This window comes from Canis aureus, chromosome 5 (assembly GCF_053574225.1).
Source record: "Canis aureus isolate CA01 chromosome 5, VMU_Caureus_v.1.0, whole genome shotgun sequence".
Classification (NCBI taxonomy): domain Eukaryota; kingdom Metazoa; phylum Chordata; class Mammalia; order Carnivora; family Canidae; genus Canis; species Canis aureus.
Window position 1 is genome coordinate 55235106 of NC_135615.1, and position 13659 is coordinate 55248764.

A 13659-nucleotide genomic window follows, 5' to 3' on the forward strand; every position below is an offset into this window, starting at 1 on the left:
ATTTAATTTTACATTTTTGGTTCTGATAATGTAGTTGGTAAGAACTTTTCATTAGCAGAAGTACAGTTTGTTATCAACAACGAGCTACTGATGAGTGCATTGATCCTATAATCCAGGCTTCTTTGGAAATCTGTATATTCTGGTGCAGCCTTTACCATCTCTACAATGGCTTTTGAAACATTCAAATAACATTTCCATTTCAACTGTTTGACTTGACAAAGCCACAAGGTTTGATGCCAGTTCCAAAGAATGAAAAGAGACGAGAAGGCTGGAGAACGGGAGACATATCTTCCAACTAACACGGTGTAGATTTGGCACCTTCCTCTCTTCTTTACACCAAAGGGAAAAAAGGCCACCAGATATGAGAAGCTTATCACTCACCTCACCCCCGGATACGTATTTAAAGACGTAATTCTGTTTGCCCTGTGATTTGTTTAATGGATAACCCTACCGTTTCACTGCTTTGGAGAAATTACAAGTTTTGCAAGACGTTAGACCCCTCCTAGGCATTAACCAGGACAGTTGGGATTGTAAGTAGCGTGCAGTTTCTCTTTTTACACCCAGCACCCTTTTGTGCTATCAAGGAAAATGATATATCCATTTTTAATGTTTATTAGAAGTATCATTAACATGATGTATTAGTTTCAGGCGTACAACATAGGGATTCAGCAGTTTTAAACATTGCGGAATGCCTTCCATGGTAAGTGCAGTCACCACACAAAGTCACTACAATATTACTGACTTCGTTCCCTATGCTGTCCTCTTCATCTCTGTGACTTCTTTGGTTTCTAATGAGGTTTGTACCCTTATTTCCCCTCACCTATTTTGCCTATCCCCTCACCTCCACTCCCTGTAGCAACCACAAGTTTATTTTCTATATTCATTAGTTCCTGCTTGTCTTTAGCTTTCTTTTTTTTTTTTTTTTTAAGATTTTATTTATTTATTCATGAGAGAGAGAGAGAGAGGCAGAGACACAGAGGGAGAAGCAGGCTCCATGCAGGGAGCCAGACGTGGGACTCGATCCTGGGACCCCAGGATCATGTCCCGGGCCGAAGGCAGGCACCAAACCGCTGAGCCACCCAGGGATCCCCTTGTCTTTAGCTTCCACTTGTAAGTGAAGTTTTATGGTATTCTATGTCTTTCTCTGACTTAGTACACTTAGCATCATACCCTCTGGGTCCACGTTGTTGCAAATAGCAAGATTTCATTCTTTTTTTTTTTTTTAATGGCTGAGTTATATTTCGTTGTACATGTACACCACCACGTCTTATTTATCCATTCATCTATCGATGGACCCAGGTTGCTTTCCTATCTGGGCTGTTGTAAATAATGTTGCAATACATGTAGGGGTGCATATGTATTTTCAAGTTGGTGTGTTCACTTTCTTTGGATAAATACCCAGCAGTAGAATTATTGGGTCATATGGGACTTCTTTTTTAACTTTTTTTTTAAAGATTTTATTTACTTATTCATGAAAGACACAGAGAGAGGCAGAGACACAGGCAGAGGGAGAAGCAGACTCCCTGTGGGGAGCCCAATGTGGGATTCGATCCCAGGACCCCAGGATCACACTGTGAGCCGGGAGGCAGACGCTCAACCACTGAGCCACCCAAGCATCCCATGAGGTTTGTAAGTTTGAACACCATGATGGGTGTGGAGACTACTTAAAAATTTTTAAAAAAATTTTTAAAAGTCTATTCAGGTTCTCTACCCATTCTTAATCAGATGATTTGGGGTTTTGGTGTTGTATGAGTTCTTAATATATTTAGGATATTTACCCCTTTTCAGCTATATCGTGACTAAATATCCTCTCCCATTCAGTAGGTTGCTGAATTGCTGCTGAATTTAGTAGGTTTTCATTTTGTTTATGGTTTCCTTCACTGTGCAAAAGTTTTTTAGTTTAACGTAGCCCCAATTATTTATTTTTTGCTTTTGTTTCCCTTACATGGGACATATCCAGGAAAATATTGCTAAGGTCAATGTCCATGAGTACACTGCCTATGTTTTCTTTGAGGAGTCTAATGGCTTCAGGTCTCACATTTAACTCTTTAATCCATCTTGTGTGTATTTTTGTGTCTGGTCTAAGCGGTCCAGTTTCATTCTTTGCCTGTCGCTGTCCAGATTTCCCAGCACCACTTTTGGAGAGACTGTCTTTACTCCCATTGTATATCCTTTTTTTTTTTTTAAGATTTTATTTATTCATGAGAAACACACAGAGAGAGAGAGAGAGAGAGAGACAGGCAGAGGGAGAAGCAGGCTCCACGCAGGGAACCCGACATGGGACTCGATCCCGGAACTCCAGGATCATGCCCTGGGCCGAAGGCAGGCGCCAAACCACTGAGCCACCCAGAGATCCCCCTCATTGTATATTCTTGCCTTCATTGTCACAGACTGGCCATATAAGTGTGGGTTTATTGGGCTCTGTATCCTATTCCGTTGATCTGTGTATCTGCTTTTCTGTGCCAGTACCATCCTGTTTTGATTATCATAACTTTGTAGTATGGCTTGAAGGCTGGTGTTGCGATTCCTACAGCTTGTCTCTTCTTTCTCAAGATTGCTTTGGCTCCTCAGAGTCTTTTGTGACTTCGTAAGGATTTTGTTGTTATTGTTGTTCAGTAAAAACAATAAATATTTGTAATCACCATTTAAAAAAAATTTTTATTTATTCATGAGAGACACAGACAGAGGCAGAGACATAGGCAGAGGGAGCAGCAGGCTCCCCGCAGGGAGCCCGATGCGGGACTCGATCCCAGGACTCCAGGATCACGCCCTGGGCCAAAGGCAGACACTCAACCACTGAGCCACCCAGGTGTCCCCCTGTAATCACCATTTATGGGAGAATTTGGTTAGGAGGAATTAGCAGCCAGAGTGTTCTTAGTTGTAAGTGACAGAAACGAAAGTGGGTTGCTTTAAGGATAAGAGGAATTCACTAGCATCTGCTCTGTAGCTTGCAGCGTCGCTGGGATGGCTCAGGAGATGAATCGGAGGCTCTGCAGTAGGAGCAATGTCCAAAATGTCACCTCCCGTCCCCTCTGCTGAGCACAGCTCTGCTGCTCCTGATGCCCTGTGTGTGCCAAATGCACCACCAACTCTGCCATCCGTGGATGCCGGAAGGACTCGTGACTCGGATCCAGGTGATTCAGAGGGACAGGTGGCTTGAGGCAAGCGAGTCACGTGCCCTGCTCTGCTTACAAAGGAGAGACTAGGACAGCAAGGGCCGTTTAAGTTTCAGTACGTGGGCTGGGCCTCCCAACAGAGAAGCATCACTTGGGAAACTCGCCAAGTGAGTGAAGGGATTTGGATGCTGACAGCAAAGGAAAACAAATACCACCCACAGAATAGTAGTTGTCCTAATTGTGGACATAGTCAGGGACTTACCCTACTATTTATGAATCATCCAGATACACAAAAGATGGCCAGTGCCAGGATGTCTTTAACCTTAGTGCTTCCAGGACTGAGAGAAAAGGGAGGAAGGGTCCCCACTAATTTCCTAGACATGGGAGCTGTGTTCCTGAACTCTAGGTTTGAAAATCAGAAAACACTATCACCCAAAAGGCATTTTAGTGCAGTAATTTCCTGGCCTTGCCAGAACAGGTCAAAATTTTCCTATTATATGCTCCAACACACCCGTACCTCTTGTGAAAACGAGTAGGAACGTTTACCAGAAGACATGTCCGAGAATGTTCTCAGCAGCTTTATACAGGGTAGCCCGAAACTGGCACCAGCCCAGATGCCTGTCAACAGGGGGGCTGTGGAGGGGCTCCTGGGTGGCTCAATCCTCTGAGCGTCCAACTCTTGCTTTCGGCTCAGGTTGTGATCTCGGGGCGTGAGATGGGGCCTCACCCTGGGCTCCCTGCTCATCAGGGAGTCTGCTTGGGATCCTCTCCCTTCGCCCCTCCCCTCACTCACATGCACTTTCTCTTTCTTTCTCTCTCTCAATAAATCAATAAAATTAGGCAAAAAACCCAGTAGAGTCGTGAAAATAAGAATAAATTATAATAGGGGCACCTGCATGGCTCAGTTGGGTAAGCGTCTGCCTTTGGCTTAGGTCATGATCCCAGGGTCCTGGGATGGAGTGCCCAGTCGAGCAGGGACTCTGCTTCTCCCTTTCCCGCTGCTTCTCCCTCTCCCTCTGCTTCTCCGTCTCCCTCTGCTTCTCCCGTTCCCTCTGCCCACAATCCCGGCCCACCCACCCCCCACACTCTTGCACACGCATATGTTCTCTCTCTCTCACACACTCACTCAATCTATCTTGAGTAAATAACTAAAATCTTTCTTAAAAAAGAATAAATTATGATACAGTCATAGGATATGACTGAGCAATAAAAAAAAGGGGACGAATGCCTGTTACATGTAAAACACGACACACTGTTGAACAAAAGCTGGACAAGCATGCATGCTGCACAATTTGATATATCTAAAGCCTCCAAACGTGCAAAATTAAACAAGGATGACCTATAAATAGGGATGACTTCAGGAAAGCCAGTTATTTAATTTATTTATTCTTTGAAGTAGTCTCCACACCCAACCTGGGGCTTGAACTCACAACCCTGAGATCAGGGTCACATGCTCTACCAACTGAGCCAGGCAGGCGCCCCTTTAAAAAAAAAAAAAATTTGTTTCAAGAGAGCCTGTTATTAACTGGAAAGGGGTTGGAGGGAGCATTCTGGGGTACAAGAATGTTCTATATACTGTTCTTGATGGTAGTTACATGGGTGCATATGTATTCAAATATTTATGTCACTCTACCCTTGAGGTTCACTCACTTTTTTTTTTTTAAGATTTTATTTATTTAGGGGCAGCCCGGGTGGCTCAGTGGTTTAACGCCACCTTCAGCCCGGGGTGTGATCCTGGAGACCCGGGATCGAGTCCCACATCAGGCTCCCTGCATGGAGCCTGCTTCTCCCTCTGCCTGTGTCTCTGCCGATCTCTCGCTCTCTCTCTTTGTGTCTCTCATGAATAAATAAATAAATAAAATATTTAAAAAATAAAACAGGGATCCCTGGGTGGCGCAGCGGTTTAGTGCCTGCCTTTGGCCCAGGGCGCGATCCTGGAGACCCGGGATCGAATCCCACGTCGGGCTCCCGGTGCATGGAGCCTGCTTCTCCCTCTGCCTGTGTCTCTGCCTCTCTCTCTCTCTCTCTCTCTCTCTGTGACTATCATAAATAAATAAAAATTAAAAAAAATTTTTTTAAATAAAACAAACCAAAAAAAAAAAAGATTTTATTTATATGGGACTCGATCCTAGGTCTCCAGGATCACACCCCGGGCTGAAGGTGGCGCTAAACCGCTGAGCCACCCGGGCTGCCCAAGGTTCACTCACTTTTTGCGGATAACTTAATGTCTGTTCTATATTGATAAAAATAATTATTTTAAAATTTTAATCTCTGCTGGTGGAATTCAGAATGGAGATTACGTCTAAGAGATGGTGACGGCTGGGAAGAGTCATGACGGAGCCTCCTGGGGGTTACGCCTTGATCTGGATGCTTAGACCTGAGTATGTACCTGGATAAAAATCCATCCGGCTGAGCCCCTAAAATTAGCTCTTTTTAACTGTACCTACGCAATACCTCAATTTTTAACAATCACGTGTGTTTGAAGAAAAATATGTTCCCACTTTAGAGCATCGATATAAACGTAGAAATGCAATCCTTTCATAAAGTGAACTCTGCTTGGCATCCTGCTTGGTGTCCGGAGAGCATTTATAGCTACAGCAACACCCTAGTCTTACCAGTGTCGGCGTAATGGGTCCTGCTTGAAATCCAAGATTGTGTTTGTGACCTTGAACCAAGTCCCACCTCTGAGATGCCAGATACCAACCATTCCCTTCACCTTCTCCTCCAAAGCAGCTCCCAGACAGAAGACTCACAGACGAACGAACCTAAACATCCTTTCTCTTCGGACATTATGGTATCGGGGCCTGTGCGGTATCTCTGCGCAGTGTCCCCGACTGTCCGTAAGGAGTGAGAAGCGGCAGCCCCCTCGCCACCTAAGTCCTGTTTGTGTGGGAAGCCCGCCAGCGTGGTTGGTGTGCAAGCATGCAAGCGTGTCTGCGGGCTGCTCTTGCCCCAGGCAAGCCCACGGGACCAGGGGGCACGACTAGGCCCCGTGACCTTCAAAAGTACTTGGAAGGTGTGTTCCTTGACTGTGACTCAAGCACCTCCCGTGTACAAAGCAGAGGCTTTGCTCACACCACTTGTGAGACCTCTGCATGTTTCTTCCTTGCACGGAAGTCATTTGTGCGCCTTGTGCCCAGGAACTTTGTTGGAAGCTGCAGCAGAATGACTGAGTACCGGGCCCAAATCCTGCCAAGGCCGCTTACTTGCTGTGTGACCTTAGTGAAGTGACTGCACCTCCTTGTGCCTCAGGTTCCTTAATGTATAATGAGAATACGATCACTTTCCCCTTAAGGCCTTTGCAAAGATTAATTGAACTAAAATACGTGAGGCACACTTAGGACAGTGTCTTCATACATGGTAGTGGAGAAAACATTGATAAATTATTATTTTTCATAAAATGTGCTTTTTTTTTCTAACATTGTCTTTATGCCAATGAATTCTCTTTGCTCGTGATGGGGTACTTGCTTATTCACTCACCTGTTGCTGGATGCGGATTATTTCCATCCCTTGGCTATTATAGTGAATAATGTTACTATGACTATTGAGATGTTTGAATCCCCACTTTCGCTTGTTTGGGTTTTATATGTAGGGATGAGATCACTGGATCATACGGTAATTCTATGTTTGATTTTTTTTAGGAACCACTAAACTATTTTCCATGGTGGTTGCACCATCTTGGATTCCCACTAACAGTGCATGAGTTCCAATCTCTCCACATTCTTACCAACACTTGTTGCTTTATTTTTTCTTCAAATGGCCATCCTATTGGGTATGACGCAATATCTCATGATGGTTTTGATTTATGTTTCCCTAAGGGCTACTAACGTTGAGCATCTTTTCATGTGCTTATTGGTCACATGTGTATCTTCCACGGAGAAATGTCTGTTTAAGGCCTTTGCCCCCTGGCAGCCCGGGTTGCTCAATGGTTTGGCACCGCCTTCAGCCCAGGGCCTGATCCTGGCGACCCGGGATCGAGTCCCACATCAGGCTCCCTGCATGGAGCCAGTTTCTCCCGCTGCCTATGTCTCTGCCTCTCTCTCTCCCTGTGTCTCTCATGAATAAATAAATAAAATGTTTAAAAAAAAAAAGGCCTTTGCCCCTATTTTATTGGTTTTGTTGTTGTTGTTGTTGAGTCATAAAAGTTCATTATGTATTCTGGACTTGATTTAGTTTTGAACTTGGCTGAATCCATACTTGTTCATCATAAAATCTATAAGACTCCAGAAAATACTCTTAATTATATTATCTTTAGAAGCACAATATTAAATAATATAATCTGATGGGTACCTTCAGACTCTGTGTTTCCTGTGTACCATGGTGCCCAAGCCTGCGGTTGGCCTCTGTACTCTAAGCTACATGTACTCAGTGTCCAAGAAGTGGTACAAAATGAAGGGAGAAGTTTCAGAGGTGTTCCCAGCTCAGAGTGGGCGAAGGAGTGCCCCAGTGTATTATTCAAAGGTCTTGTAGGTCAAAAGAGTCTGAAGCAAATAGAGTCTATGCTTGGTGAATATCCTGTAAGACATAAGAATGAAATTAGGAGTCCATTGTGGCAGAGCGCTTTCAGAGACATTGAGGGATGGACATTTAAATATATAAATATTGGGGATCCCTGGGTGGCTCAGCAGTTTAACGCCTGCCTTTGGCTCAGGATGTGATCCTGGAATCCCAGGATTGAGTCCCACATCAGGCTCCCTGTGTGGAGCCTGCTTCTCCCTCTACCTGTGTCTCTGCCTCTCTCTCTCTCTCTCTCTCTCTCTGTGTTTCTCATGAATAAATAAATAAAATCTTAAAAAAAAAAATATATATATATATAGACGCCTGAGGGGGCACAGCAGTTGAGCGTCTCTGCCTTCGACTCAGAGCGTGATCGCTGGATCTGGGATCAAGTCCCACATTGGGCTCCTTGTGGGGGGCCTGCTTTTCCCTCTGCCTGTGTCTCTGCCTTTCTCTGTGTGTCTCTCATGAATAAATAAAATCTTTTTTTTTTTAAATAAAATCTTAAATAAATGAATATATACATATTGACTAAGAGAATATGAAAGTAGTTATTCAGAAGTGAGTATTGGGGGCTAAAATTTAAAAACTTTAAAAAAATACCCAATTATCCTTTTCACCCTTGGAGCTGGATTTAGAAATGCTGTCTTTCTTTTCTTTTTTTTTTAAAGGATTTTATTTATTTAATCATGAGAGACACAGAGAGAGAGGCAGAGACACAGGCAGAGGGAGAAGCAGGCTCCTCGCAGGGAGCCCCATGGGGAACTCGATCCCGGGTCTCTGGGATCACACCCTGAGCCAAAGGCAGACGCTCAACCCCTGAGATACCCCGGCGTCCCTAGAAATGCTGTCTTATGGGAATATTGCAGGTGGCAGAGTTATTTTAAGAGGCAATGTAAATATTTAGTTTGTGCTGTGACCTTTGCCTTGTTTGTAGTCTAGTTTAAGCCTTTAGACTGAAGACAAGATACAAGCATTTAAGTGTTGAGAGAGCGGCGTGAACGTTACGGATAACTGCTGCGCAATGCTGACAAAGATGGACCCTTTCAAAATAGCAACACAGAAATTGGTTATATCTAATTTTATAGAAAGCGATTTTTATCTAGCTATTTCATTAGAATCATTCAACATCTGTTCCAAAGAAGAAGATGGAAAGTGATTTAAAAACTCTACCAAGGGGATCCCTGGGTGCCTCAGTGGTTGAGCGTCTGCCTTCAGCCCAGGGCGTGATCCTGGAGACCAGGGATCGAGTCCCACGTCGGGCTCCCTGCATGGAGCCTGCTTCTCCCGCTGCCTGTGTCTCTGCCTCTGCCTCTGTGTCTCTCATGAATAAATAAATAAAATCCTTTAAAAAATTTAAAAAGGACTGAAATCTCATGTATTTGGCTATCACGTATGCACTTTAATATATTAAACTGTAAAGAGAAAAGTGGAGTGGGGACAGAAGGCAAATATTTACTTATTAAATCTTTGCCAGGAGGAGGCTGAGAAGTAGAAAAAGCTCTGTAAATGTTTGTTTTTGTTTCCATTTAAAATCCCCAAACTTTGTTACTTTGCCAGGTTTGAAAGCATGCCTTTTCTGAGGGGCTGGGGTGGTGGAAATCGGAGGGTAAGGCCCGCCAGTTCAAAAGACCCGGAGCAGTGTTATTTCCTTTTCTTCACAAGCTTTAAAATCTGTGGACAGCTAACATGAGTTCCCAAGGCTAAAGAGAGGATGTGGCGTCACTACTTTTATTCTCCCCAACATCCAGTAAAACGAGTACCAGGTTTTCCATTCTCAATATTTCTCAAAACCCTCGCCTCCAGAGGCCTTCTATTCATTTATTCAGTCAATTTATTGACCACCTGGGCAGCCCCAATGGCGCAGCGGTTTAGTCCCACCTGCAGCCCGGGGTATGATCCTGGAGACCTGTGATCGAGTCCCACGTCCGGCTCTCTGCATGGAGCCTGCTTCTCCCTCTGCCTGGGCCTCTGCCTCTCTCTCTCTGTGTCTCTATGAATAAATAAATAAAATCTTAAAAAAAAATTTATTGGCCACCTACTCTGTGTCAGGCTCCAGTAGCCACTGGGGACCCTGGTAAAATCAGACTCTGGTGGAGAACCCAGTAGAGCTTAACGTTCCAGTTGATGGCTCCCCAAGGAAACCAAACCCAAAACACCATCACTCCACATGGCACCCATCATCCCCCCTCCCACCCCGCAGCACACACACTTCTCCCTTTAAAAAAAAAAATTATTTATTCATGAGAGACACAGAGAGAGAGGCAGAGACACAGGCAGGGGGAGCAGGCTCCATGCAGGGAGCCCGATGTGGGACTCGATCTCGGGTCTCCAGGATCACGCCCCGAGCCAAAGGCAGACGCTCATCCACTGAGCCACCCAGGTGCCCCCACACTCCTCCCCTTTTTACAGATGAAGACGCACAGAGTTGGAATCGCTACATAACGAGCCTTAGGTCACAGAGTCGGCAATGGGCTGGAATTCTTTACGATTTTTATCCCTTAATCATCCAAAGAGTGTGGATCATCTGCCATCCGCTGGGCATCTCCCCAGGATACAGTGGTGAGCAGAAAGGAAAAGGTTCCTGCTGTCACGCAGTTTGTATTCGAGTGAAGCTGACCAATAGTAAATAGAGTATCAGAGAGGAATTGGGATGGCAGAGAGAGCAGCTGCATGGCTACCTAACACCGGGCCACTTTACAACAATTTTTTTTTGTTTTTTTGATTCCAGGAAATTAACATCCAATGTTATATTGGTCTCAGGTGTTCAGTACAGCGTTCAGCCTTTCTCTTCAGTGCTCAGTGCTCATCAGGGTAAGAGTACTTCTAGGCAAGGCCACTTGCAGCCTCTGAACCTCTGTAAACGTACCTTGTGTTTTACACCTCAGTGCATTTTCCCGGCCGGAGTGATTAAGAGCAAAACCTTCAGTAGGATCAGACTACTTTTCCGGAACAGGCCAGAAAAGAAGCTGGATCTATTCGTTGTAATAAAGTACTACACACTGAATGGCTTAGAACAACAGAAATGTATTGTGGCGCAGCTCTGGAGGCTGGGCGTCCAAAATCAACGTGACCGCAGGGCCATGTTCCCTCTGAAACCCATGGTGGGGGAGTCTTTCTTTGTCTCTCTCCTCGGATCTGGTGGTTTGTGGCAATCCTGGGCCTTTCTCGGCTTCCAGCTACCAGCTACAGCACATGGATTTCCGCCTCTGTGGTCACATGGTGTCTTCCCTGCATCTCTATCTCTGTCTCGTCTCTTCTCATAAGGACAGGCAGCCGTGTTGGGTTCAGGACCCACCCGACCTAGTAGGACATGATTTTATCTCAACTCTATCTACAAGGTCTCTATTCCCAAATAAGGTTACATTCTAAGGTACCTGGAGGTTAGTCCATCCAATGTTGCCATGAAGATATATCTTATTTTCATATAGTCAAATTTATTGGTCTTTAGGAGGTTTTGACTCACTCTTAGAAAGGCCTTCCCTGATATGAAAATCTAGATGGAGAAGGTCACAGATATGGTGGCTGTTAGGATGGGAAAGCTGACACCCGTACCTGCAGGTCTGATATGTGCATCTATAACTGTGCATGCGGCTGAAGAAGAAGGATACAAAAAGCAGCTAGTAAAACCAGAGCAGCTCCCATATATACTGTACCACCTCTCCAGTCTAAATACATTGAAGAGCAGCCTGGTCGTTTACAAATGGGCTTTGCATCCATCTGCACTACAACTAGTCATCATATTGGCTGGTGCAAGGGTGCTTATGGGTTTGTGAAAAATGCGATAATGGATTCAGTACAATTTGGAAAAGATGTGTATGTCTATCTGAAGAATCCACCTCGAGATTTTCTTCCAAAAATTGGAGTGATTACTGTTTCAGGATTGGCAGGCTTGGTTTCAGCAAGAAAAGGTTCTAGGTTTTTTTTTAAATTATTATTATTTAAGATTTTATTTATTTATTCATGAGAGACAGAGAGAGAGAGGCAGAGACACAGGCAGACAGAGAAGCAGGCTCCCCACAGGTAGCCCGATGCGGTACTTGATCCTGGGACCCTGGGATCAGGCCCTGTGCCAAAGGCAGGTGCTGAACCACTGAGCCACCCAGGCATCCCAACTGGCTACTTTAGGAGCAGCTGTTTGCTCCTCCAGTCCAGTCAGTAATAATTGCAAAGGTAACTTGGAAAAAGGCATACACTACAAGTGAGCCAATTTATGAAGCAGTTAAATCATTGTGGACAAAAATCAACAAAAAAGAGTCCTTTCCTAAACCGAAAGAAAAATCTAAGTTAGGAAATTCTGCTGAAATAGAAATACCTGCAAAAACAACTGACAGCCTGAAATACTCAGTTTCTTTGCCAATTGAACTCATCTCCGAAACAGAAAATCAGAATCCACCTCAGGTGCTACACAGTTTATGCCTGACCCCAAGCTCATGGATCACGGGCAGTCCCACCCAGAAGATGTAGATATGTAAGGTACTAGAAGCTGAATAGTCTGCACAGAGAGCTGCAAGATGTATGAAGTTGAAAATAATGAAAAAAAAAATGATGGGGATCCCTGGGTGGTTCAGCAGTTTAGCGCCTGCCTTTGACCCAGAGCGTGATCCTGGGGTCCCGGGATGGAGTCCCACATCCTGCTCCCCATACGGAGCCTCCTTCTCCCTCTGCCTGTGTGTGTTTGTGTGCCTCTCTCTGAGTCTCTCATGAATAAGTAAATAAAATCTTTTTAAAAAATCATGTAAAGGGCAACTGTAACAGAGAGTATCACTTTTTTTTCCTTAGTATAACTTTTAAGCAAAGTTTTTCCTTCACATCTTTTTTTTTTTTAATTTTTATTTATTTATGATAGTCACACAGAGAGAGAGGCAGAGACACAGGCAGAGAGAGAGAAGCAGGCTCCATGCACCGGGAGCCCGACGTGGGATTCGATCCCGGGTCTCCAGGATCGCGCCCTGGGCCAAAGGCAGGCGCCAAACCGCTGTGCCACCCAGGGATCCCTCCTTCACATCTTCTAATACAATGTACAGTTTGACCAGTCACATAAGGGATTAAAACACAAATTGTAAATTTAATCCAAACAATATTAAATGGTTGGTGAAGAGGCAGAAGTAGAAGTTTTGGGATGGATTTCATAATTTTTAAGAATTTTTTATTAAAAAAATAGAGTGAATACATAGATACTGATGAAATATGAATGTGTGTATATAAATGTTTATACAGATACACATACTTATTTGTTTTAGATTTTTCAAATTACTGTTACTTAATTAGAATGGGGTATAGAAGGACCATTTCTTTTTCTTTTCCTTTTTCTTTTTTAGGACCCTTCATTTTTCATCCCTCAGAGCTGGAATAAAATATCCATATTTTATGACCAAAACAAAAAACAAACAAAAAAAAAAAAGAAAGAAAGAAAGAAAAGAAAAGAAAGAAAAAAAAGAAAGTCCTTCCCTTCTTTGAGACTAAAATAAAATTTTTCCAAAAAAATAAAAAAATAAAAAATAAAATTTTTCCATGGTTTATGTTTATGTTGTCATTTTTTATGAGTAATTCTGTGATCCATCTGAAATTTATTTGAGTGTACTGTAGCTCAACATATGCAATACCCCATGTCCCCCATAACCCCCCAAAACAAACACCAAAGAGCAAAAGAAAAGTGACAGATGGCAAACCAGGAAAAAAAATCTGTTACTCATAGTGCAAAGGGCTAATTTAATTAACATATAGAGTCTCTATAAATCAATAAAGATGAATAACACGATAGAAAATTTGCAAAGGGTTGGGGTTGTTCACTGAAAAATAACAAATGGCTCTTAAACACATGCAAAGATGCTCAGCTTACCTCACTGATATCAGATAATGCAAATTAAAATTATACCAAAATGCTATTTTGTCATTTATCAGAGTGCCAAAGATTTGATAACCCATTGGGTTTTCCCAAACGCAGAGTTTGGGAAACTGTCATTTACATTTTTATCAAAAGGAGTGCAAATCGCTATATCCTCTACAGGTGGCAATTTGGCAATTTCAATAAAAACTAAAATTG

At 43.5% G+C, this 13659-nt stretch overlaps 2 long non-coding RNA genes across 3 annotated transcripts in view; one reads left to right on the forward strand and one right to left on the reverse strand.

The window, feature by feature from the left end:
* Window positions 1–7791, forward strand: LOC144313451 (uncharacterized). Its single transcript, XR_013379097.1, has 3 exons — window positions 1–530; window positions 643–700; window positions 5405–7791. It is a non-coding gene; the product is annotated as an uncharacterized LOC144313451 (long non-coding RNA).
* LOC144313450 (uncharacterized) overlaps window positions 7194–13659 on the reverse strand; it is a 24757-nt gene continuing 18291 nt past the window's right edge. For both annotated transcript variants that reach the window (XR_013379096.1, XR_013379095.1), the window contains exon 3: window positions 7194–7631. This is a non-coding gene — a long non-coding RNA (uncharacterized LOC144313450). The remainder of the gene's footprint in view (window positions 7632–13659) is intronic.